Here is a 25,326-nt window from a genome sequence, read left to right as displayed (position 1 = left end):
ACTGGCACAGTAGATTTATGTGACCCAAATAACAGGACTTGCAGTGGTTCTGTCAAAGCTTCGTCTTAGCAATTTCAACTGGGAAAATTTTATTTTATTTTCCAAAAAATTTAAGGAAAGATTTCTTAAAACAAACAAAAAAAAGATACCAATTCTTACACTCAGTGTTGATCTACGAAATAAGCTTAGAGAGGATTTCACTTGCACATCTCACCAAGGGGCTGCCACACATATTAGCTCATTAGCCCTCCATTGTTTCCCTTTTCCCTGGAGATGAGTATTTCAAATGGGCTTTAAATTGATCATTTCCTCCTTTAACTCACCCCAAGTCTAACACTAATCATAACGAGAATCATTGGACTGCAAAATTAGCATGAATATAGATGAAGGGACTCAGCATTTACTGAACATCTTCCATGTTTCAGACACTTTATATGCATTGTAAATGAAGTAATTTTCAAACAATCCTAAGAAGTAGGTATTATTCTTCTAATTTTCTAACATTAATAATGAGGAACTGGAGGCTTGAGAGGCAGGGTCTTCTAATTAGTAAGTTGTGGTCCAAATACTAATATACATTCCTCTTACTTCAAATCCCATGCTCCGTGCTTTACATAGCATTGCATGAAGGTCAACAATGAGTAAAAGACTCTTCTATTTCAAAAGGTAATCTCTTGAGGTCTGACTAATTTATGCAACCTGCCCATGACTTCTTTGGGGAGAGCTTTGTCCTCTTTGAATAAATGAAACTTAATTTTCTGGCATGAGCAGATAGAAAAGTTATAATTCAATTTGTAAAAATTGTTAGAGAACCAAAAAGCATCTCTCTCTCCCACATGCACGCATGTGCGTACACACTCACAAACCCACATCACCTCACATGATCCCACAAAGCAATTACATTATAATGGATCTGAATGGTTATACTATCAGTCCTAAGAGCCATAAAGGCAGAAAGCAGATTTTCACTACGACCCAAGGAATTTATCTTATTGAAAGAAATCAGGCACATTCCTCAGTCCTGGGCCCAGTACAAACAACATATATCTCTCAATTTCCTGGGCCCAGTACAAACACCATATATCTCCCATATCTCTCAACTTCCTGAGCCCAGTACAAACACCACCTGGAAAAATCCCTGATAACGACACAGCCGTTTGTAGTTTTACTGAAAGCACGGGAACCAATAGATCACCGCTAAATGTATAACTTAATATGTTAACCAATTGTAATGCTGTAACCTAAAGAATTCCCTTGTTCCTCTGTAACCTTACAAGTCCCATCTACATCGGGCTATAAAAAGCGAGCGCATGCACTGTTCGGGGCCCTCTTGTATGTTGTGGAACGGAGGGACCAAGTTCGAACTTGCAGTAAAGATCCTTGCCGCTTGGCTTTGACTCTGGACTCTGGTGGTCTTCTTTGGGGAATAAACGGTCTGGGCATAACATTATCATCATTTTATTTTAAAAAAGAGGTGTGTAGATTAGACTGGTGCTCTCTGGATTTAAATCATGAAAAGTTTTAATAAAGTCAACCTTCAAGTTGCTACATCAGTTTCAGTTAGCTGGAGAAGACAAAAAAAAAAAAAAGGAATGAGTGCTGTTTATAAATATTGGCAAATTAATATATATTAATGCTTTTTTTTCAAGACTTTGATTTGATACTGTGATAATCCATTTGTTGTTAAATGAATATGTGAACAAGTTCATATTATTTATTAATATAAATTTTTTTTGGCCTGGATGATTTTATCAGTAAACCTACTCGCACTCCCTGGAAAGGCAAAGGAAGACATTATTATTAAATAAACACTTTTAAAATTCAAATATATGCCCTCAGGCCCTCTACTTCTTTAGCATGAAAACTGTTCTATTTGTGGAAGTGTAGACAGGGCCAATAAAATACAATTTTCTGAGGCTACTTCTCCTATTAAATAATAATACCTCAGAGGTGAGAGATTTGAGAATGAGAAACTAAGGTGATTATCTATGTTTTGTTTTAATTTTTGGTAGAAGCATAAGAAGTACATAAATGACTTTGACTCTTATCTCCTTTAACAAAGTAATGAATTCAAACTGTTCATTTAATATGTCACCTAAGGAAATGCACATTGAGTTCACCTTTTATATGGATGAAGAAAAACATATGGACATCCCTAGCCCACACACACAAAATGCACAGACAGAAACACAGGATTTAAGTCAATTGAAAACATTATAAAGTCAAAAATGAAGGAGAATATATTTTAAATGTTTTTATCAGATAGACGTTATAGCTGTAAGAACTGTAAATGTTTAACTGGTCAATTTAATAAGAATAACCATTCTACAACAGACTTCTTTTTACTATACTGTTAAAATTTTATCATTTTTTAGACATTGTATTATTAACATCTCTGCACGTGGTAATCTAACCTCAGGTTTTTAAAGACAAGAATTTCTCACTTCCGCGCCAAGATGGCCAAATAGGAACAGTTCCGGTCTCCAGTTTCCAGCATGAGCGACACAGAAGACAGGTGATTTCTGCATTTCCAACTGAGGTATCGGGTTCATCTCACTGGGGTGTATTGGACAGTGGGTACAGGACAGTGGGTGCAGCCCAACGAGCAAGAGCTGAAGCAGGACAAGGCATTGCCTCACCTGAGAAGTGCAAGGGGGAAGGGAATTCCTTTTTCTAGCCAAGGGAAACCATGTCACACAACACCTGGAAAATCAGGTCACTCCCACCCTAATACTCACTTTACTAAGGGTCTTAGCAAACAGCACACCAGGAGATTATATCCAGCGCCTGGCTCAGAGGGTCCCATGCCCACAGAGCCTCCCTCATTGCTAGCACAGCAGTCTGAGATCTAACTGCAAGGTGGCAGCAAGGCTGGGGGAGGGGTGCCCACCATTGCAGAGGCTTCAGTAGGTAAACAAGCTGGGAAGCCGTAACTGGGTGGAGCCCACCGTAGCTCAAGGAGACCTGCCTGACTCTGTAGACTCCACCTCTGGGGACAGGGCATAGCCAAACAAAAGGCAGCAGAAACCTCTGCAGATGTAAATGTCCCTGTCTGACAGCTTTGAAGAGAGTAGTGGTTTTCCCAGCATGGAGTTTGAGATCTAAGAATGGACAGACTGTCTGCCCATTGGGTCCCTGACCCCCAAGTAGCCTAACTGGGAGACATCCCCAAATAGGGGCAGACTGACACCTCACACCTCACACAGCTGGGTACACCTCTGAGACAATCTTCCAGCAAACGATCAGACAGCAACATTCACTCTTCTGCAGCCTTCGCTGCTGATACCCAGGTGAATGGTCTGGAGGGGACCTTAAGCAAACTCCAACAGACATGCATCTGAGGGTCCTGACTGTTAGAAGGAAAAATAACAAACAGAAAGGACATCCACACCAAAACCCCATCCGTACGACACGATCATCAAAGACCAAAGGTAGATAAAACCACAAAGATGGGGAAAAAGCAGTACAGAAAAGCTGGAAATTCTAAAAATCAGAGTGCCTCTCCCCCTCCAAAGGAACGCAGCTCCTCGCCAGCAACAGAACAAAGCTGGATGGAGAATGACTTTGACAAGTTGAGAGAAGAAGGCTTCAGACAATAAAACTTCTCTGAGCTAAAGGAGGAATTATGAACCCAGTGCAAAGAAACTAAAAACCTTGAAAAAAGATTTGATGTATGGCTAACTAGAATAACCAATGCAGAGAAGTCCTCAAACAACCTGATAGAGATGAAAACCATGACAAGAGAACTACGTGGAAAATGCACAAGCTTCAGTAACTGACTTGATCAACTGGAAGAAAGGGTATCAGTGATTGAAGATCAAATGAATGAAATGAAGCAATAAAAGACGTTTAGAGAAAAAGGAGTAAAAAGAAATGAACAAAGCCTCCAAGAAATATGGGACTATGTGAAAAGACCAAATCTACACCTGATTGGTGTGCCTGAAAGTGACACGGAGAATGGAACCAAGTTGAAAAACACTCTGCAGGATATTATCCAAGAGAACTTCCCCAACCTAGCAAGGCAGGCCAACATTCAAATTCAGGAAATACAGAGAACGCCACAAAGATACTGCTTGAGAAGAGCAACTCCAAGATACATAATTATCAGATTCACCAAAGTTGAAATGAAGGAAAAAATGTTAAGGGCAGTCAGAGAGAAAGGTCGGGTTACCCACAAAGGGAAGCCCATCAGACTAACAGCAGATCTCTCGGCAGAAACTCTACAAGCCAGAAGAGAGTGGGGGCCAATATTCAACATTCTTAAAGAAAGAATTTTCAATCCAGAATTTCATATCCAGCCAAACTAAGTTTCATAAGTGAAGGAGAAATAAAATCCTTTACAGACAAGCAAATGCTTAGGGATTTTGTCACTACCAGGCCTGCCATACAAGAGCTCCTGAAGGAAGCACTTAACATGGAAAGGAACAAGCAGTACCAGCCACTGCAAAAACATGCCAAAATGTAAAGACCATCGATGATAGGAAGAAACTGCATCAACTAACGAGAAAAATAACCAGCTAATGTCATAATGACAGGATCAAGTTCACACATAACAATATTAACCTTAAATGCAAATGGACGAAATGGTCCAATTAAAAGACACAGACTGGCAAATTGGATAAAGAGTCAAGACCCATCAGTTTGCTGTATCCAGGAGGCCCATCTCATGTGCAGAGACACACATAGGTTAAAAATAAAGGGATGGAGGAAGATCTACCACGCATATGGAAAACAAAAAAAGACAGGAGTTGCAATCCTAGTCTCTGATAAAACAGACTTTAAACCAACAAAGATCAAAAGAGACAAGGCCATTATATAACAGTAAAAGGAACAATTCAACAAGAAGAGCTAACTATCCTAAATATATATGCACCCAATACAGGAGCACCTAGGTTCATAAAGCAAGTCCTCAGAGACTTACAAAGAGACTTCGACTCCAACACAATAATAATGGGAGACTTTAACACCCCACTGTCAACATTAAACAGATCAACGAGACAGAAAGTTAACAAGGATATACAGGAATTGAACTCAACTCTGCACCAAGCAGACCTAATAGACATCTACAGAACTCTCACCCCAAATAAACAGAATATACATTCTACTCAGCACCACATCACACTTATTCCAAAAGTGACCACATGGTTGGAGGTAAACCACTCCTCAGCAAATGTAAAAGAGCAGAAATTATAACAAACTGTCTCCCAGACCACAGTGCAGTCAAACTAGAACTCAGGATTAAGAAACTCAATCAAAACCGCTCCACTACATGGAAACTGAAAAACCTGTCCCTATATGACTACTGGGTACATAATGAAATGAAGGCAGAAATAAAGATGTTCTTTGAAACCAATGAGAAAAAAGACAAAACATACCAGAATCTCTGGGACACATTTAAAGCGGTGTGTAGAGGGAAATTTATAGCACTAAATGCCCAGAAGCAAAAGCAGGAAAGATCTAAAATTTACCCCCTAACATCACAACTAAAAGAACTAGAGAAGCAAGAGCAAACACATTCAAAAGCTAGCAGAAGGCAAGAAATAACTAAGATCAGAGCAGAACTGAAGGAGATAGAGACACAAAAAAAAAACCCTTCAAAAAACCAATGAATCCAGGAGCTGGTTTTTTGAAAACATCAACAAAATTGATAGACCACTAGCAAGACTAATAAAGAATAAAAGAGAGAAGAATAAAATAGATGCAATACAAAACGATAAAGAGGATATCACCACCGACCCCACAGAAATACAAACTACCATCAGAGAATACTATAAACACCTCTATGCAAATAAATTAGAAAACCTACAAGAAATGGACAAATTCCTGGACACATGCACTCTCCAAGAGTAAACCAGGAAGAAGTTGAATCCCTGAATAAAACAATAACAAGTTCTGAAATTGAGGCAATAATTAATAGCCTTCCAACCAAAAAAAGTCCAGGACCAGAAGGATTCACAGCCAAATTCTACCAGAGGTACGAGGAGGAGCTAGTACCATTCCTTCTGAACTTTTTCCAATCAATAGAAAAAGAGGGAATCCTCCCTAACTCATTGTATGAGGCCAACATCATCCTGATACCAAAGCCTGGCAGAGATACAACAAAAAAAGAGAATTTTAGACCAATATCCCTGATGAACATCGACGCAAAAATCCTCAATAAAATACTGGCAAACCGAATCCAGCAGCACATCAAAAAGCTTATCCACCACAACCAAGTGGACTTCATCCCTGGGAGGCAAGGCTGGTTCAACATTGTTTCAGGATACAAAATCAATGTGCAAAAATCACAAGCATTCTTATACACCAATAACAGTCAAACAGAGAGCCAAATCATGAGTGAACTCCCATTCACAATTGCTTCAAAGAGAATAAAATACCTAGCAGTCTGACTTACAAGGGATGTGAAGGACCTCTTCAAGGAGAACTACAAACCACTGCTCAATGAAATAAAAGAGGATGCAAACAAATGGAAGGATATTCCATGCCCATGGATAGGAAGAATCAATATCATGAAAATGGCCATACTGTCCAAGGTAATTTATAGATTCAATGCCATCCCCATTAAGCCACCAATGACTTTCTTCACGGAATTGGAAAAAACTACTTTAAAGTTCATATGTAAACAAAAAAGAGCCCACATCACCAAGACAGTCCTAAGCCAAAAGAACAAAGCTGGAAGCATCACACTACCTGACTTCAAACTATACTACAAGGCTACAATAACCAAAACAGCATGGTACTGGTACCAAAAGAGAGATATAGACCAATGGAACAGAACAGAGCCCTCAGACATAATACTACACATCTACAACCATCTGATCTTTGACAAACCTGACAAAAACAACAAAATTAGGAAAGGATTCCCTATTTAATAAATGGTGCTGGAAAAACTCACTAGCCATAACTAGATAGCTGAAACTGAATCCCTTCCTTACACCTTATACAAAAATTAATTCAAGATGGATTAGAGACTTAAATGTTAGACCTAAAACCATAAAAACCCTAGAAGAAAACCAAGGTGATACCATTCAGGACATAGGCATGGGCAAGGACTTCATGTCTAAAATACCAAAAGCAACAGCAACAAAAGCTGAAATTGACAAATGGGATCTAATTAAACTAAAGAGCTTCTGCACAGCAAAAGAAACTACCATCAGAGTGAACAGGCAACCTACAGAATGGGAGAAAATTTTTGCAATCTACTCATCTGACAAAGGGCTAATATCCAGAACCTACAAAGAACTCAAACAAATTTACAAGAAAAAAACAACCCCATCAAAAAGTGGACAAAGGATATAAACAGACACTTCTCAAAAGAAGACATTTATGCAGCCAACAGACACATGAAAAAATGCTCACCATCACTAGCCATCAGAGAAATGCAATCAAAACCACAATGAGATACTATCTCACACCAGTTAGAATGGCGATCATTAAAAAGTCAGGAAACAACAAGTGCTGGAGAGGATGTGTAGAAACAGGAACACTTTTACACTGCTGGTGGGACTGTAAACTAGTTCAACCATTGTGGAAGACAGTGTGGTGATTTCCTGAGGATCTAGAACTAGAAATACCACTTGACTCAGTCATTCCATTACAGGGTATATACCCAAAGCATTATAAATCATGCTGCTATAAAGACACATGCACACATATGTTTACTGTGGCACTATTCACAATAGTAAAGACTTAGAACCAACCCAAATGTCCATCAATGACAGACCGGATTAAGAAAATGTGGCACATGTACACCATGGAATACTATGCAGCTAAAAAAAAGGATGAGTTTGTGTCTTTTGTAGGGACATGGATGCAGCTGGAAACCATCATTCTCAGCAAACTATTGCAAGAACAGAAAACCAAACACTGCATGTTCTCACTCATAGGTGGGAATTGAACAATGAGAACACTTGGACATGGGAAGGGGAACATCATACACTGGGGCCTGTTGTGGGGTGGGGAGAGTGGGGAGAGATAACTTAGGAGATATACCTAATGTAAATGATGAGTTAATGGGTACAGCACACCAACATGGCACATATATACATATGTAACAAACTTGCATGTTGTGCACCTGTACCCCAGAACTTAAAGTATAATAAAAAATAAATTTTTTGCCGGGCGCGGTGGCTCAAGCCTGTAATCCCAGCACTTTGGGAGGCCGAGACGGGCGGATCACGAGGTCAGGAGATCAAGACCATCCTGGCTAACATGGTGAAACCCCGTCTCTACTAAAAATACAAAAAACTAGCCGGGTGACCTGGCGGGCACCTGTAGTCCCAGCTACTCGGGAGGCTGAGGCAGGAGAATGGCGTGAACCCGGGAGGCGGAGCTTGCAGTGAGCTGAGATCCGGCCACTACACTCCAGCCCGGGCGACAGAGCAAGACTCCGTCTCAAAAAAAAAAAAAAATAATAAATAAATAAATAAATAAATAAATAAATAAATAAATATTTTTTTTTAAATGGAAAAAAAGAAATCACAAAAAAAGAATTTCTATTTATTCAAAAGCGAAATTAACTTTGGAAATAAAGAACAATATAAACATCTCACAGTCAATTTAATCTATACAAAAGATAGAAATTTACAAGATATTACTATGACTTTGGCCACTAATATATGTTACATTTATGTCCTGCTTTAAATCTTCAATCAGTCTTTTCCATCTGTCAAAATTTTATAACTACTGCATGATAAAGGCTCTGTTGCTATGGTAATTATTCCATTACCTAGGTGACAGTGTTTGAATTATGTCATTACTAAAGTGATGTAACTCATAAAACATTTTTAATTTTTGTTATGGATAGGCAGAGAGAAAACTGATTAGTGTTGCAAATTCAAGAAGGCTAGAAGAATGCCTTTTCTCAATACACTCTACCACAAATGAGAATTAGAAGGTAAATGCTAAAATGAATTTCCCCAATTATCTCTGCTTACAGTTGGGTCAATGTCTTCATCAGCATTTCACAAAGCTGAAAAAAGAGGAAGAAAGATTGCATGTGCAGGGAAAAGCAAAAAGATGTCAAGGTGTTCTACTGGAAGAATGGTAGAAAAGATGTCCTACTTAAAATTTTTTTCCCCATCTCTTCAGTTGAACCTCATGCGTGCAGTTATTAAAAAAAACTACCATGCACTTTTATTTTTGTACCATGATCTAATTCTTAAACAGAGAGCTGTATACAAAGAGATATAGAGAAGGACACAGAGGAGGAGAGGGAAATAGGAAATTAGGTGGAGAAAACAGCAGAAAAGATCAGAAACAGGGTTATAGGTCACTGTTCAGAATATGATAAAAGAGGAATCAGAAAGCAAAAAGGAGGCAGCAAGAAGGGTGGATGACAGTTTCAAAAATTTGACAAACTTCAATAGGACTTGTTAGGAGGTGACTGCCCTGTGACCAGAACTGATTCTGTCTAATCCAAAGGACTTTTAGATGTTCTCAACCATATAGCATGACACTCTCCAAGCTTACCAAACAGGTAAGGTTGTACAAATTGTTCCCAAGATACAGATCAACTGATCAGATACTTTTGGAAATGTCCTTTGAGTTCAGAGTATTCTATAGCCAACCATGCTCTAATAGCTGCGGATGAATTACTGCCCACCAAAGGAAAGACATACCAAGGTTTCCTTTATGAAGAGACTAAAGCATTTCTACAAAGATCCTCTTTCTCTTTCCTTGTGTTTTGGTGTTCTTTTCTACATATTGGCTCACCCTGTTCTCTCATACAATAAGGGTTGAATTATGAAGCTTGAAGAGAATAGAGAAATCCTAGCTGTATATTTTATAGGTAAGGAAAATGGTCCAGAGAGGTCCTTGCCTTGTGGAATGATGACTAGAGTTAATAAAACTGTATTGTGTACTTGAAATTTGCTAAGAAATTAGATCTGTTCTTTGCACAAAAAAGAGAACTATGTGAGATGATGTTAATTCACTTAACTGTGGTAATTATTTCACAATGCAGATGCATACCAAATCATTATGTGTACGTCTTAAATATATACAATTTTAATTTGTCAATTACACCTCAGTAAAAACGAAAAAAACTCAGAGTTGTAAGACATGTGTACACCATTTAGTCGTCTAATACCTATTCAAGGCTTGAATCCCTGCTAACACCTGCTAGCCTCTCTGACACTGCAGGGCACAGGAATTCATTACAGCGGGAGGCAGCACATTCCATTTTGGACAAGTTGACACAATCCATCGAGGACAATGCAATTATATAAACCTATGAGGACTTAATGTGTTGGTCTCTCTTGATATTTAAATTTTATAACACAAACATAGAAAGAGTATAATTTTTCCCAAAAGCTCAAACGGCAGAACTCCAGGCACCAGGATGCTTAGGCTGGTGGTGGGAGGACAAGGAAAGATGAAATCTCTCCTAGAAACCACACAAATCACAGTGCTGGGGGTCACTGCTCTCTTTATTTATGTCTATAGCTTGTTTGGCTTAACTGGGGAGGGTGTGCTTACATACTGTGCACACATTTATTTTTTGGAAACAGTATGAATCAGGCAGAATAGGAATGGATGATAGCCACAAGCTCAACCAGAGAAACAACAGCTGCTAGGGCATCACCTCACTTTGTGAAAACTGGTAAAGGACCCATTAATTGTAGTGTTTTAGGCAACTCTCAGAGCTAATATGAAAGCCATTCCCTGATTAATAATTAGCCTTTATTCAATTAACAGCTTCACGCATCTTGTTCTTGGTATGTATTACACGACTTGACATTGCACTTAGGACACAGTTTTTACAAGAAAATGTGGCATGGCAACAACATCACTTTACAAATGCCCACTGATTTCAAATTCTAACAGGTTTTGTTCTTTCCCCAAGGGATGGGGGAGGACATAACAAAAGCTGGAATCTAAATGCCTAAAGCTCAAAGTAATGGGTCAGATTGAACCACCAACATCATAAATCAAGCTCATTAACAGCATCTGATAAAGCTTATTCTGCCTCACATCACCAGGGAGGCACTTGCTAGCAGGGCCTTTGTGAATAGAGTTTTCAGTAGATACCGTCATTAGAACTCAGTAAAATAGCCATCCATGGAACAGCTTGCAGTAGTTGCTTCTGTATCATAATTATAGAAATGATTACACTAGCAAATATTAAAAATGGTGCAGTTATGCATAATTTCTACAACATCTAATTTACCAGCAGTAAAAACAGTAATATAAGCATTGCCCAGTGATGGGACAAAGCAATTTTCAGTCAAGATGTCTAAAAATAACATCAGTTTTCTTATAGCTGGATTCATTGTTAACATGGTTTGCTTAGTCTCTTGCTTGAGAGAGCTTAATCAAGACCTAGGTGACAACTGTGTTAGCTAACATGTGATACTAATGGACTTTTAAGACAAAATAATATGACTTCTGGATTCCCTGAAAAGCTACAGCTTTGTTAAAGGCCACCCACAGAGGATAATAAAGACTCCTAAGAAAGGCACCACTTCTTTCAGCCAGGGAACAAAATTATGTATTTAAACTCACCATGATCTACATCCCTGGGGCCCCCATTTCCCATCCTGGCACTTTATGCTCCTATCCACTCACCTGTCTCCACTTGATATTCTACTACTTTGGATCCATACCAATGCTATTCTATTATAGTTTAAGCTCTTGGATGGAAGGGACTATAACTGATTCATGTCCCTAATCTCTCTCTCCCCAGAGAATCCAGCACCATACTAAACACAAAGTAAATGTTATACATGTTTGTCAAATTAAATTGATAAACCTGAGCTGTCAAGTGATACAACATAAGTTAAATGTTACTCAGAAATGTTAGAAAAAACATAATACACAATATCTGTACCCAGATGAGATTGACTTTGTTTACTGAAAGCAAGAGTTCTCAATCCTAGCTGTTCATTATATCATCTGTAAGGCTTTAAAACCTAGTTGCAAAGTGCCACCTTACACCATTTAAATCAGAATTTCTGAAACTGAGGTCTGGACATAGGGATTTTTAAAGCTTTCCTGAAAGAACTAGGGTTGAGAATCACTGGCTTAAAGGGTACGAGTAAACATACACTGGGAGTGTAAGTATGGAAAATAACTGATTTACTAGGAGTAAAGAAATAGCTTCCTTTGCTCTGTGGCTTTGGCCATGTGCTAATTCTCTGGGTTTCATTTGGTCCCACTATGAATTTAAGGGAATTCATCACATATGCTGTAATTCGTAATTATTTTTCAGAACGAAATTACATGAATATATTGCAACACCAACACCAGAAACAACAATTCAGTGCCTAGCTACTAAGTCACAGTTCCCAGCAGTGGGAACCAGGAATTCATATTTCTGAAAAACTCCCCAAGCCACAAAATTGCTCTTTAGACAAAAATGACAAGAAAGGATTATTTCTGTGGTCTAATCTAAGAATACAAGATAAAAAATGAGAAAACAAAATATTTCTAAAAAGCAGTATAGTCCAGATCTTGATTGCTAAATAATCATTCTCCAACAAGATTTTTCTCTGAGGAAGCAAGCCTCCCTGGAGCAATGCTAATTCTATGATTGAGAAGGGTATTATACAGGATAAACTTGGAGCACTCTGTGTGGCCAGAAAATAAGAAAATATTCAAAAATATAACAAGTGGGCATGCCAAAGGGAACAGGAGCCAATCTGAAAGAATTTCTAGTGCCCAAACATGGATCAGTTTGAGCAACATAATGAACAGCATAGTATTGGATGATAACTCCAAATATAAAATAAATATTTTCTACAGATTGAATGTTTGTGTCCTTATTCAAATTCCTATATTAAAACCTACTACTCAATGTCATGGTATTACTAGAGGTGGGGACTTTGGAAGGTGATTAGGTGATGAGAGTGCAGCCCTCATGAATGAGATTAGTGCCCTTCTTAAAAAGACTCCAGAGAATGCTCTTACCCCCTTTCAGCATGTGAAGACACAACAAAAAGGCAGCTGCCATCTATGAACCAGGACATGGGCCTTCACCAGGTGGCAAATTTGCAAGTGCCCTCACCTTGGACTTCCCAGGCTCCTAAACTGTGAGAAACAAATGTTTGCTGTTTATAAGCCATCTAGTTATGGTGTTTTGTTTTATCAGACCAGAGAAGACAATATCCATGGGTCCGTATTAATATAAATGCTTGAGTAACTAAAGATGTAGGCAAAGGGACAAATCTCCCTTAGAGAAGAATTCCAAATACATTATGTAGATATCTCTTCCTCTAAGAAGTGCAGCATTACTTCCATCACATTGGTTGTGGGCTGCATTTGGTAACTCCTCCCAAAAAAAGAGCACGGAAAGAAAAATCATCACTTTACAGTGATTATTTAAACCTGAACTAAGTTAACTACAGTTAATATCACCAGTGATGTCATGTTGCTATCACATATCTTCCGATAGGATGAGATGGAATGGATGGGTATATCACCTCTGAGGTCTTTCTACTCCAAACCTACAACTTCTGTCTGATCATAAGAGAAATATCAAACAAACCCAAGTTGAGGAACATTCTAGAAAATACCTGGCCATGCCTTAATATGGTCTACATCAAGAAAAATAGGAAAGACTGAGATGCCGTCACAGACTGAGGACACATGATGATTACATAAAGTGTAAAACTCTGAACTGTATCTGGAAATAGAAAAGGGCATTTGTGGAAACACTAGTGAAATCTGAACAAATTCTGCAGTTTAATTAATAGTAATGCACCAATGTTAATTTCTTAATTTTATAAATGTATCATAGTTAATGTAAGATATTAACTTTTATAATGTTAATATACATTACATAATATTATATATTACAGCATGTATTACTATGATATATATTATATATAACATATGCCATATATATTCTATAACATATCTATTATGCAGTTTTTCTGCATAATAGATTTATGGGAACACTATGTACTATTTTTGTGAATTTAATCTATATTTAAAAATATTCAAAAGTATAAAGTTTTCAAAAATTGTATACAAACAAATCAATTTAAGCATGAAAATATGGTCGTTATAGCAATTTCTTACCTTTAAAGATATTTAAAATATTTTGAGATGTAAAACCTTTGCCACTGATTCCTTGTTAGCTTGAAATAAATATATATATATTTTGTATATGTTTATATATTTATATATTCATATTTCATATATCACATATTCAACCTTTTAAAAATAATTTACACTTGTCATTAAACCAGTGTGGACCTAAAAGACTGCAAAGTGTACATTGTACTTAATGCCACAACAGAACGACTCCTGCACCACTTCTTAGGACCATTTAGCAGAGAGGCACACATTGTCATTTATAAAATACACCCATGTCAGATGCACCTAATTAAGGGCCCCAGATGAGTGTCAGTTCTGAGTGAACTGACTGTACGGCTGCAATGTGTTGTAAATGCATCATAACTGATTTATACAATGCTTTTTTCTTGAGGCTTAAATTCTATCTTAGAACATAACTATACCCATGCTTACTGGTGGATGTTTAGTACCCATTTTTTTATATTTTAATTTTCTTTTTAGTGACAAAGTCCTACTCTTTCACACAGGCTGGAATCCAGTGGTGTGATCATAGTTTACTACAGCCTTGGACTCCTCCTAGGCTCAAGTGATCCTTCTGCCTCAGCCTCCTGAATAGCTGGGACTACAGGCACACAACAACATGACAAGCTAATTTTTAAATTTTTTGTAGAGACAGTGTCTCACTATGTAGTTCAAGTTGATCTAGAATTCCTGGCCTTAAGTGACGCTTCCACTTCGGCCTCCCAAAGTGCTGAGATTACAGGTGTGAGCCACTGCACCCTGGCTTATCCTTTTGCTACGTGATTTTACAAAGTTAAAGTTTCTCCAAATGAAAAGGAAATCTCTTACCTAAAATTTCAAATTAGAAATTTATTTGCAATTTTTGCTGGTTTCACAAACTAATATTTTCAAAAAGCAATCTTTTCGCTCTGTTATTTGCAGCCAATATCAAGTCTTCTAACTGGTATCTCTTGTGCTCTTCTGTTGAGCTCCTTCTTCCTACCTCCAGTATATTCATTTTGCATGACCAGTGGTCACTCTGAGTTCAAATATGACTGTCACTTCTGTCGGTACAACCCTCTCATGGCTATCTACTGTTTACATGTTAAGTCCAAGGTTCTTAGCATGTCCCACTTAGTTATCCCTGGCATGACTCCTACCAATTCTCTAGAAACTGTGCAAAAGGAAGTACCAGCCATTCCCATAATATCATCTTATACTCTAATATTACTAAAATACTTAAGCCTAAACACACTGCATGTCTATACGGCCCAGTGCCTTCCCTCTTGTGGTTCCTTTCATTTTTTCCCTTCTTTCACTGGTCTCTAGTTATATTTCAATATTAATTTGAGGTGTCCCTTCTTTTATTAACAATAGTTTTTATTAACAATACTCCTCCAACCATCCTCCTTCTGCTATAAACAAGCATTGCCTCACCTTTCTGCCTCCATATCACCCTTAGGTATATGACTATTATAACATTCATCATGCTGGCTTTTAGTCTTCGTTATATAAGCATCTTTCCTTCCACTAGACAGTAAGCTGCTGACTTATTCATCTTTGTATCCCCAAGGAAGAGTACAGGGCCTGGCATACAGAAGAGATTCAAAACTTTACTGAACTGTTCAACATAGAAATTCCTGCTCATTTAAACGTTAATAAACGTTTCATTCCTCAAGGGGTCCTCTAATTACCTAGAGTCACAACGCATCTTCAGGGCTAGATTTAAGCATTAACCCCCTTCATACACACACTCTCCATAATCAACAATGCTACAAACCTGCATTCCCTGAGCATACAAACCTACGTAAAATCAATCCCTGACCTCAGAGAGCTTGTAGACTGATAAAATATTACACAGAGGGAACCATGCTCCTATGATAGAACTGAGCACCACATGCTGCTGGAGAACAGGGAAGAGCTCTTAAATCATGGAAGCCTTTCCAGGGAAGATGACACTGAAGCTGAGAGTTGAAGGATGGTTGAAAATTACCTAGCTGAAGGAGGAGAAGAAGGGCATTGCAGGTAGAGAGAGAAACAAATGAGAAGAAGCATGTGAAAGTAGTGGTAGCAGGAGGCAGCTCAATTGGTATGAAGATACCAATTGATACCAATTGGCAGGTGATGTGTCTGGGATGAATGGCACACATGAAAATGAAAAAGGATATTAGATGAGAGATAAAACTTGAAGGTCCTTGTGATTAATTATGCTTAGTTTTCCATTATTGGAATGTTAAGCTTACAGGAGCCATTTATATCCTACTGCTCGAGGTCATTGCCAAGGTCTGATTTTTCACACACACAAAAATTTTCAATCTCCGACATAAATGGGCTAAATTTAGAAATTCGGGTTTTTGACTGGAGGTAAACAGGAGGGTATTGAAGAATTTTAATCATATTTATGTATTAGAAAAGTCTCCAAAGGCAAGTGGTTTAGCTCAGCAGATCCCACCCCTACGGAGCCCAGCAAGCTAAGATCTACTGGCTTGAAATTCTCGCTGCCAGCACAGCAGTCTGAAGTCGACCTGGGATGCTCCAGCTTGGTATGGGGAGGGGTGTCCGATATTACTAAGGCTTGAGTAGGTGTTTCTCCCCTCACAGTGTAAACAAAGCAACCTGGAAGCTCAAACTGGGCAGAGGCCACCACAGCCCAGCAAAGCCACTGTAGCCAGATTGCCTCTCTAGATTCCTCCTCTCTGGCAGGGCATCTCTGAAAGAAAGGCAGCAGCCCCAGTCAGGGGCTTATAGATAAAACTCCCATCTCTCTGGGACAGAGCACCTAGGGGAAGGGGCGGTTGTGGGCACAGCTTCACCAAACTTAAACGTTCCTGCTTGCCAACTCTGAAGAGAGCAGCAGATCTCCCAGCACAGTGCTCAAGCTCTGCAAAGGGACAGAGTACTTCCTGATGGGGAGACACCTCCCAGCAGGGGTCGACAGACACCTCATACAGGAGAGCTCTGGCTGGCATCTGGCAGGTGCCTCTCTGGGATGAAGTTTCCTGAGGAAGCAACAGGAAGCAATCTTTGGTGTTCTGCAGCCTCTACTGGTGATACCTAGGCAAACAGGGTCTGGAATGGACCTCCAGCAAACTCCTGCAGACCTGCAGCAGAGGGGCCTGTTATGAAAATAAATAAATAAACAAATAAATAAATAATAAAAAACTAACAAACAGAAAAGAATAGCATCAACGTTAACAAAAAAGATGTCCACACTTTCTGTGTGACCCATCAGAAGGTCACCAACATCAAAGACCAAAGGAAGACAAATCCAAGAAGATAAGGAAAAAAAATTCCAAAACCCAGAATGCCTCTTCTCCTCCAAAGGATCACAACTCCTTATCAGCAAGGAAACAAAACTGGATGGAGAATGAGTTTGACAAATGGACAGAAGTAGGCTTCAGAAGGTTGGTAATAACAAACTCCTCCGAGCTAAAGGAGTATGTTCTCATTCAATGCAAGGAAGCTAAGAATCTAGAAAAATGACTGGAGGAATTGCTAACTAGAACTAGTTTAGAGAAGGACACAAACGACCTGATGGAGCTGAAAAACACAGCACAAGAACTTCATGAAGCATACACAAGTATCAATAGCTGAATCAAACAAGTGGAAGAAAGGATATCAGAGATTGAAGAACAACTTAATGAAATAAGGTGTGAAGACAAGATTAGAGAAAAAAGAATAAAAATGAATAAACAAAGCCTCCAAGAAATATAAGACTATGTGAAAAGACCAAACCTACATTTGATAGGTGTACATGAAAGTGAAGGGAAGAATGGAACCAAGTTGGAAAACACTCTTCAGGATGTTACCCAGGAGAACTTCTCCAACCTAGCAAGACAGGCCAACATTCAAATTCAGGAAATACAGAGAACACCACAAAGATACACCTCAAGAAGAGCAACCCCAAAACACATAATCGTCAGATTCACCAAGGTTGAAATGAAGGAATAAGTGTTTACGGCAGCCAGAGAAAAAGGTTGGGTTACCCACAAATGGAAGCCCATTAGACTGACAGTGGATCTCTCTGAGGAAACCCCACAAGCCAGAAGAGAGTGGGGGCCAATATTCAACACTCTTAAAGAAAAGAATTTTCAACCCAGATTTCATATCCAGCCAAACTAGGCTTCACAAGCAAAGGAGAAATACAATCCTTTACAGAAAAGCAAATGTTGAGAGACTGTGTCACCACCAGGCCTGCCTTACAAGAGCTCCTGAAAGAACCACTAAATATGGAAAGGAAAAACCGGTATCAGCCACTGCCAAAACATACCAAATTGTAAAGCCCATCGATGCTATGAAGAAACTGCATAAACTAACGGGCAAAATAACCAGCTAGCATCATAATGACAGGATCAAATTCAGACATAACAATATTAAATTTAAATTTATTAAACTTAAATGTAAACAGCCTGAATTCCCCCAATTAAAAGACACAGACTGGCAAATCGGATAAAGAGTCAAGACTCATCAGTGTGCTGTATTCAGGACACCAATCTCACGTGCAAAGACACACACAGGCTCAAAATAAAGGGATGGAGGAGAGTGTAACAGAATATTATCAGAAAAATAAACAGAAGAGTGATTCTGAAAGACACATCTGAAAGATGTGTCTAATCAACAAAGTCAGAGTCCACAGAGAGGTGAAGCAAATTAAGATTAAAATTATTCCTTGCTTACATGGTATTTTTAACTATTTGCTTAGTTCATATAAAAATCTTATATGTTTCATATTCAAATGTTGAGATTGGATTTAATTTGGCATGTATAATGACTTTTATGACAGAAGATGAAATTGGTTTTATTACTTTTCTCAACTCACCATAATTTGGAAGACGCAGTCATCTCAAATGCTTAGTATGCCAGTGTTGGTATGTGAGAAATCACATGATAATCCCAATTCTATGTATTATGTATTAAAAAGGTCTCTGCAGATGCTGAGGAGAGGCCTTACGTTATTCAAAGTATTCTAACCCTAGGATTTCCTCCCCTTCCCTCTTTTTAATAACCACACTTCACTTAGACATGCAGTTAGGAAATCTGCATCCTAGGCCTAAAGATGTAACTAACTAGTTGTGTATACCAGAGAAATTATTTACTTTCTTAGGACATTTTTGTTCATGTATATATTTATTGAATTGAGTTATTGATAATAAATGGATTGAGATAAGCCATGGTCTGGAAGAACTAAGCCATGCTTCTAACTGAACTGCTATACTAAACTTTCACCAGGTACACATATCCTTTCTTAGAGTTACTCTCGATGGAAATGGGCCCTTTCGCCAATCCCTTTCACACTGCCCACCCTCTTAGTGCTTGTTTCATCTTTGCTTCACTTTTCTTCTTGCTCTATGTGTTAGGTGTAACTCCTTCCTCCTCTTTAATTCCAAAATACACTTTACAAACCTCTATTACTGTATATATGGTATTTACCCTAATTACAAGATGATGTGGTCATTGAGACACAAACTTTAATTATATTTAAATGTATATCCCAAACATATAGCACATGTCTGATAAAAACTGAAAACACACTTACTGGTATTTAGTGAATGTATAGGAATCAGTCAGGCAGAGGGGTCAGATGTATCATGGTGTCTTTTGATCAGCTGGAGGGAGATGCATAGCTCAATTTGCCCCAAACACTAAATGAAATGGAAAGTCTATGGATCTGTCATTGTATAGAGAGTGGTGAGAGCTCATGTGGCTCAGGACTTTATAAATGGTTTCCAAAGAAGCTTCTTTTGGAAGTCCTATTTAACTAAGTGGTATGGTGGCATCACTGACAATGAGATCCTGGAGGGCAGCCAATCTACTCACTTTGAAACAACACATATTGCAGCATAACTCTTCTGGGTAGGATATACTGGGAGATGGATGATTATGGAATACCGAAACAACTGCAGGCTGATAGGCTCAAACACAGCAGGAGGGATGCTTTATTAAGTGCCTGCTACAGCCCAATTACAAACAGGGCAGAACCACTGTGCACACAGAAAGGAACTGTAGAAAGCTGACTTACCAAAGGAGAATTGGAAAGGCACTGGACAAAGTCCAGTTCTCAAAATGAGATCTGTCAGGCTAAGCAAAGTCAGCCTTGCCATACATGTGATATTTTGAGATCACTCATATCCTGGTCAATTCTATGGGACTTTAGCTTACATTTTCATATAGGGTTGTTTTCTTTTGTTTTCAGCCAACTTCACTATAAGCTTTTTCAGGGAATACCATTTGTTAGACCTTTCAAAGAGTAAGTTGGGATATATGTTGTTTCTCTGTGCAAGATGCCATTTGAAAAATAGTTTGGACATGGAGAAGATGAGATAATCACGCATATTTGACAGTGTTTGAAAATACTACTATTCTAAAAATCTGGTGGAAAGGCACCTCTTTGTATCATAGTATTATGCACTGTTGTTCTTGTATCAAGCTGCTTAATAAATGTTTAAAGATGATGGTTTATTGATCTTTTTTTATAACCAATCATATAAATGGATAATAAACTTTATCTACAGTGTCATTTTCAAATAAACAATGACATACTGAATAGATATGCAATATGAGATATAAAATACAAAATAGATGAAAAATAATTTATTAACTTCTATTATTGATTCTTTCATCAAATAGAATTTGCCAATAAAATGAAATAATCTGACCTCATCTCTTCTCATAGTTAATTCTCATATATCTCAGGCATAGTTCAGCTTTAATTGAAAATCCATTTACAGGTAGCTAGTTCTTTGGATACTTATAACTGTATATCATAATCCTAGTTCCCACTTATTGGAGGATTTCTGGTTAATCAAAATATTAGTTAATCTTCCTTTTAGACTGAATTTGTAATCATGATAAAGGAAGTTTCTATACAAATCTTTAAAACCCGAGTCATCAATCAAATCATTTAACACAATTTAAGCACCTACCATAGGCAAAATACAAGACTATCAGAATACATAGCCTCAACAATTAGAGAAGAGAATGTTGGAGAGATCAATAACTATTATATAAGATACGATAAAGCATATGTGATAAGGGGTACAATGTTGTATTAATGAAGAAAATGTAGTCAAGTTGCAGTGATTATTGGAAGTAGTGCAATTAGAACTTATTTAACATTACTGGTTGAGCAACCTCTTCCAAACCAATGCCAAGGTTCTGTGACAAAATACAAACAAAATGTGAGGCATATTTTCATCATACAGACAAAATATGAGGCTTACTTTCATCTATCTGAGATGAATTTATAAGTTCCATTCTAATAAATAGAATTTCTGTTAAATAGCCTTGATGCTCTAGAAGCCCAAAACACTGTAGACAGGTGCCCTGTTTAGAAAACAAAATGTGTTCAGTATTACTTAGTCTAAGCATTATTCTAATTTCTGGCATATTAACTCAGAACCTTGTCTCACATGCAGGTATTTTATGTGAAAAAAACTATTTGAAGAAAATATCATTTGACACTGGAAGTAGCAAATATGTGAAACTTAGTAACTTATGACTGGATACTAATGAAGAATATTAAAAGGGACTTAACCCAATTTACTAGAACAGCATACTTAGACACATGGCAGTAGAGTGAGATTTAGTTCAGGAATCATTGCTTATCGTTATTTCCTATTTTTATGTATCTTAAACCAATACACTTGCCCTTTGATTCTCAGTTTCCATGGAAGTTTGGCACTAAAAGTTAAACAGAGCACATTCGTTTCTTGTTATTTTCAAATGGTGACAATTCTACCTCTTTCTAAGAGCTGCTCAACTGCAAAAAAAGACTGCTTCAGACCAAGGGAATAATAATTACCATTTCTAATCTCTTGACAGCCCCGCCTGTGGCTAAAATGACTGGGAGTACTCACTGTCTAACTGCAAGGTAGGAGTATTTTATTTTATTTTATTTTTTGTCTTTTTTTTTTTTTTTCTTTTTTGAGACGGAGTCTCGCTTTGTCACCCAGGCTGGAGTGCAGTGGCGCGATCTCGGCTCCCTGCAAGCTCCACCTCCCAGGTTCACGCCATTCTCCTGCCTCAGCCTCCCGAGTAGCTGGGACCACAGGCGCCCAACACCACGCCTGGCTAATTTTTGTATTTTTAGTAGAGACGGGGTTTCACCATGTTAACCAGGATGGTCTTGATCTCCTGACCTGGTGGTCCACCCGCCTCGGCCTCCCAAAGTGCTGGGATTACAGGCGTGAGCCACCACACCTGGCTGGCAGGAGGTTCTTATACCTGTCTGCACTCAGGCTGTGCTACATGACAACCCAAGATCTTCAAGTAATCTGTAAAATACATTTAATAGCCCAGGTATTTTTCATTGTAACATAAAACATCCAGAAACTTCAAAAGGTCTTCAAATTAAGATAGTTTTTCTAAGTGTGAATCCTTGACTGCCCATCTCAGAATCATTTGGAGAACTTGCTAAACATACAGATTTCTAGGTTCCACCTCATTTCTACTAACTCAGGTACTCTAAAGCTAGAGACTAGGAAACTGACATTTATTTATTCCTATGTATAAGTTTAAGAATTACTTATTTAATTTGGGGATGTCCCATGGAAAAATGAAAAACATACAGAAAGTAATTGAAAAAGTCAAATAGAATAGTAACTAAAGATCTCATTAGTTACATGCCAACAACAGGCAGGTAACACTTTTGAGTATCTGCTATATTTACAACATTTTTCATATAGAAATTACTGCCCACCAACATTACAGATAAACCAAATTGAAAAGGGAACCACAGAATAACTGAGGCTTATGAAATAGAGGCTCTATCAGACTAAAGAAACATAGCAGAGAATTTCTACACACATAGTTAATTACTACATCTGAGTCTTGGAGCCTGTACAGATGAAAAGAAAATATAGCCATAATTTAATACTGCACACAAACTGCCTTCTGAGACAGCTAGAGCTCACCTACCAGGCCGCAACTCTCTCTCTCTCTCTCCCAGTATCTTACTTTTACATTCATTCTGAGGCCGTTACCTCATCGAGGTGGCACATAACTGTTACTTCCTAAGATTTTCTGGTTTATTCATAAAAAGTATGTGGAGCACTGTATTGGAAAACTTACGGTGTTTACAAGCTACTTTTTAAAATTAAGAATTTCAAAGCATTTCAAACTATGCAGGAATAAATTTTCCTCATCACATTTGGAGAAGCAGGAAATGGCAACAGGTAAAAATCTCATCATCTCATTACATTTCAGCAAAGTCACATTAGGTAAAGGCTTTCCCAGAAAATGGAAGTTTAATGAGAGCCTGTGCACATCAACTTGTCCTCAAATAAGATCTAAAAACAAGGTTATTTGATGCACTCAGGTGACTAGTTAAAGGATCAAAGATAATACATTCACCTTGAAGTTTCAAATAGAACTTGCATACATGAATAGATATTTTCTTCTTTGAAAAAGAGTCAAGAAAAAAAGAAAAACAGCAACAACAAGGAGCATATGAAAAGTTTTATAATAAAAAAATAAGAAAAGTTTTATAGGATAAGCATGCTATAGAAAAGCTTCTACTATAAATAAACAAAAGACACTTTTAGACTGTGTATGCTTTGTGCTCTCAACAAAATACAGAAAAGAGTAGAGGCTGGGCATGATGGCTCACGATTGTAATCCCAGCACTTTGGGAGGTCGGGGCAGGTGGATCACGAGGTCAGGAGATCGAGACCATCCTGGCTAACATGGTGAAATCCTGTCTCTACTAAAAACACAAAACAATTAGCTGGGCATGGTGGTGGGCACCTATAGTCCCAGCTACTCGGGAGGCTGAGGCAGGAGAATGGTATGAACCCAGGAGGCGGAGCTTTAAGTGAGCCGAGATCGTGCCAATGCACTCCAGCCTGGGTAACAGAGCGAGATTCTGTTTCAACAGAAAAAAAAAAAAAAAAAAAATACAGCCTAAAATAAGACACAACACTTAGATTAAAATGGAGTTGTCAGATATAAAATATGCAGGAAATAATAACAATGCAGGAAAGCTAAAAGCAGAAAGAATTAAAACTCTCTATTGGCTATATTAAGAGAAAATATCTTTATCAGTGTAAATTAAATCAATAAAGAAAAATCTAGTGATGTCTAAGGAAATAGGAGGAAAAAAATCTTTAGAAACGCATTTGTGGGATGTAAAGATACTCCCTTTAGTCTTTTAGATATCAATTACATCAAACATACATAAAGAAAAGATTAATAGAAGGTATAATATGAGGTCTTTTACTTCGCAGAGTTATTTTTGACATGTCCTAGACTAGAAGTCAGCAGCTTCAGTCTAAATCTGCCTTGCCAGCTGTTTTTGTACGTAAAGTTTTATTAGAACACAGCATCACCTGTTCACTTATCTATTTATGTAATGTCTGCAACTATGTGCATATTATGTGTAGAGTTGAGTAGTTGTGGTACAGACCATACGAATTACAAAGCCAGATATGAATTCACAGACCATATGAACTACAAGGCTACATATTTACTATCTAGTCTGTATTAGTCCGTTTTTATGCTGCGGACAAAGACATACCCGAGACTGGGAAGAAAAAGACGTTTAATTAGACTTACAGTTCCACATGGCTGGGGAGGCCTCAGAATCATGGTAGGAAGCAAAAGGCAGTTCTTACATGGCAGCAGCAAGAGAAAATGAGGAAGATGCAAAAGCAGAAGCCCTTGATAAAACCATCAGATATCATGAGATTTGTTCATTACCACAAGAACAGTACGGGGGAAACCACTCACATGATTCAAATTATCTCCCACCAGGTCCCTCCCACAACATGTAAGAATTATAGGAGTACAATTCAAAATGAGATTTGGGTGGGGACACAGAGCCAAATCATATCCTAGTCTATACAGAAAATGTCTGCTGAATGTTACCGTAGACCACTGGACATATAAAAACATTATTAAATCAGCAGATCCCTGAGTGTTCATGGCTTGTATATGGCATTTAATATCATACACATGTGTTATAAAGGCCTCTAAAGAATTTGTTACTTCTTTCTCACCAGACCTAATCATTATCATGTCATCAATGTGCTGGATAAACAAAACATGTCTCCAGATGAAGATACATTTTAAATTGATTGCCACATGAAGTGGGAGAGTTAATATTGCTCTGAGATAAAACAAAAAAGGTAAATAGCTATTTCTGCCAGTTAAAAGCAAATCACTTTAGCTAAGTATCTTTCTAATTGATATAGAGAAAATATAGACTGGAAGATGAAGAGAACAGCTTCAATCAGAGGTTCTTTTTAAATAAAGCTTATGATGTTATTGCCATTCGTTAAGATCCATTTGTTTTCTACACAGGACAAAGTG

The sequence above is a fragment of the Rhinopithecus roxellana genome, chromosome 17 (assembly GCF_007565055.1).
Source record: "Rhinopithecus roxellana isolate Shanxi Qingling chromosome 17, ASM756505v1, whole genome shotgun sequence".
NCBI classification, from domain to species: domain Eukaryota; kingdom Metazoa; phylum Chordata; class Mammalia; order Primates; family Cercopithecidae; genus Rhinopithecus; species Rhinopithecus roxellana.
Note: the sequence above shows the minus strand (reverse complement) of the source record.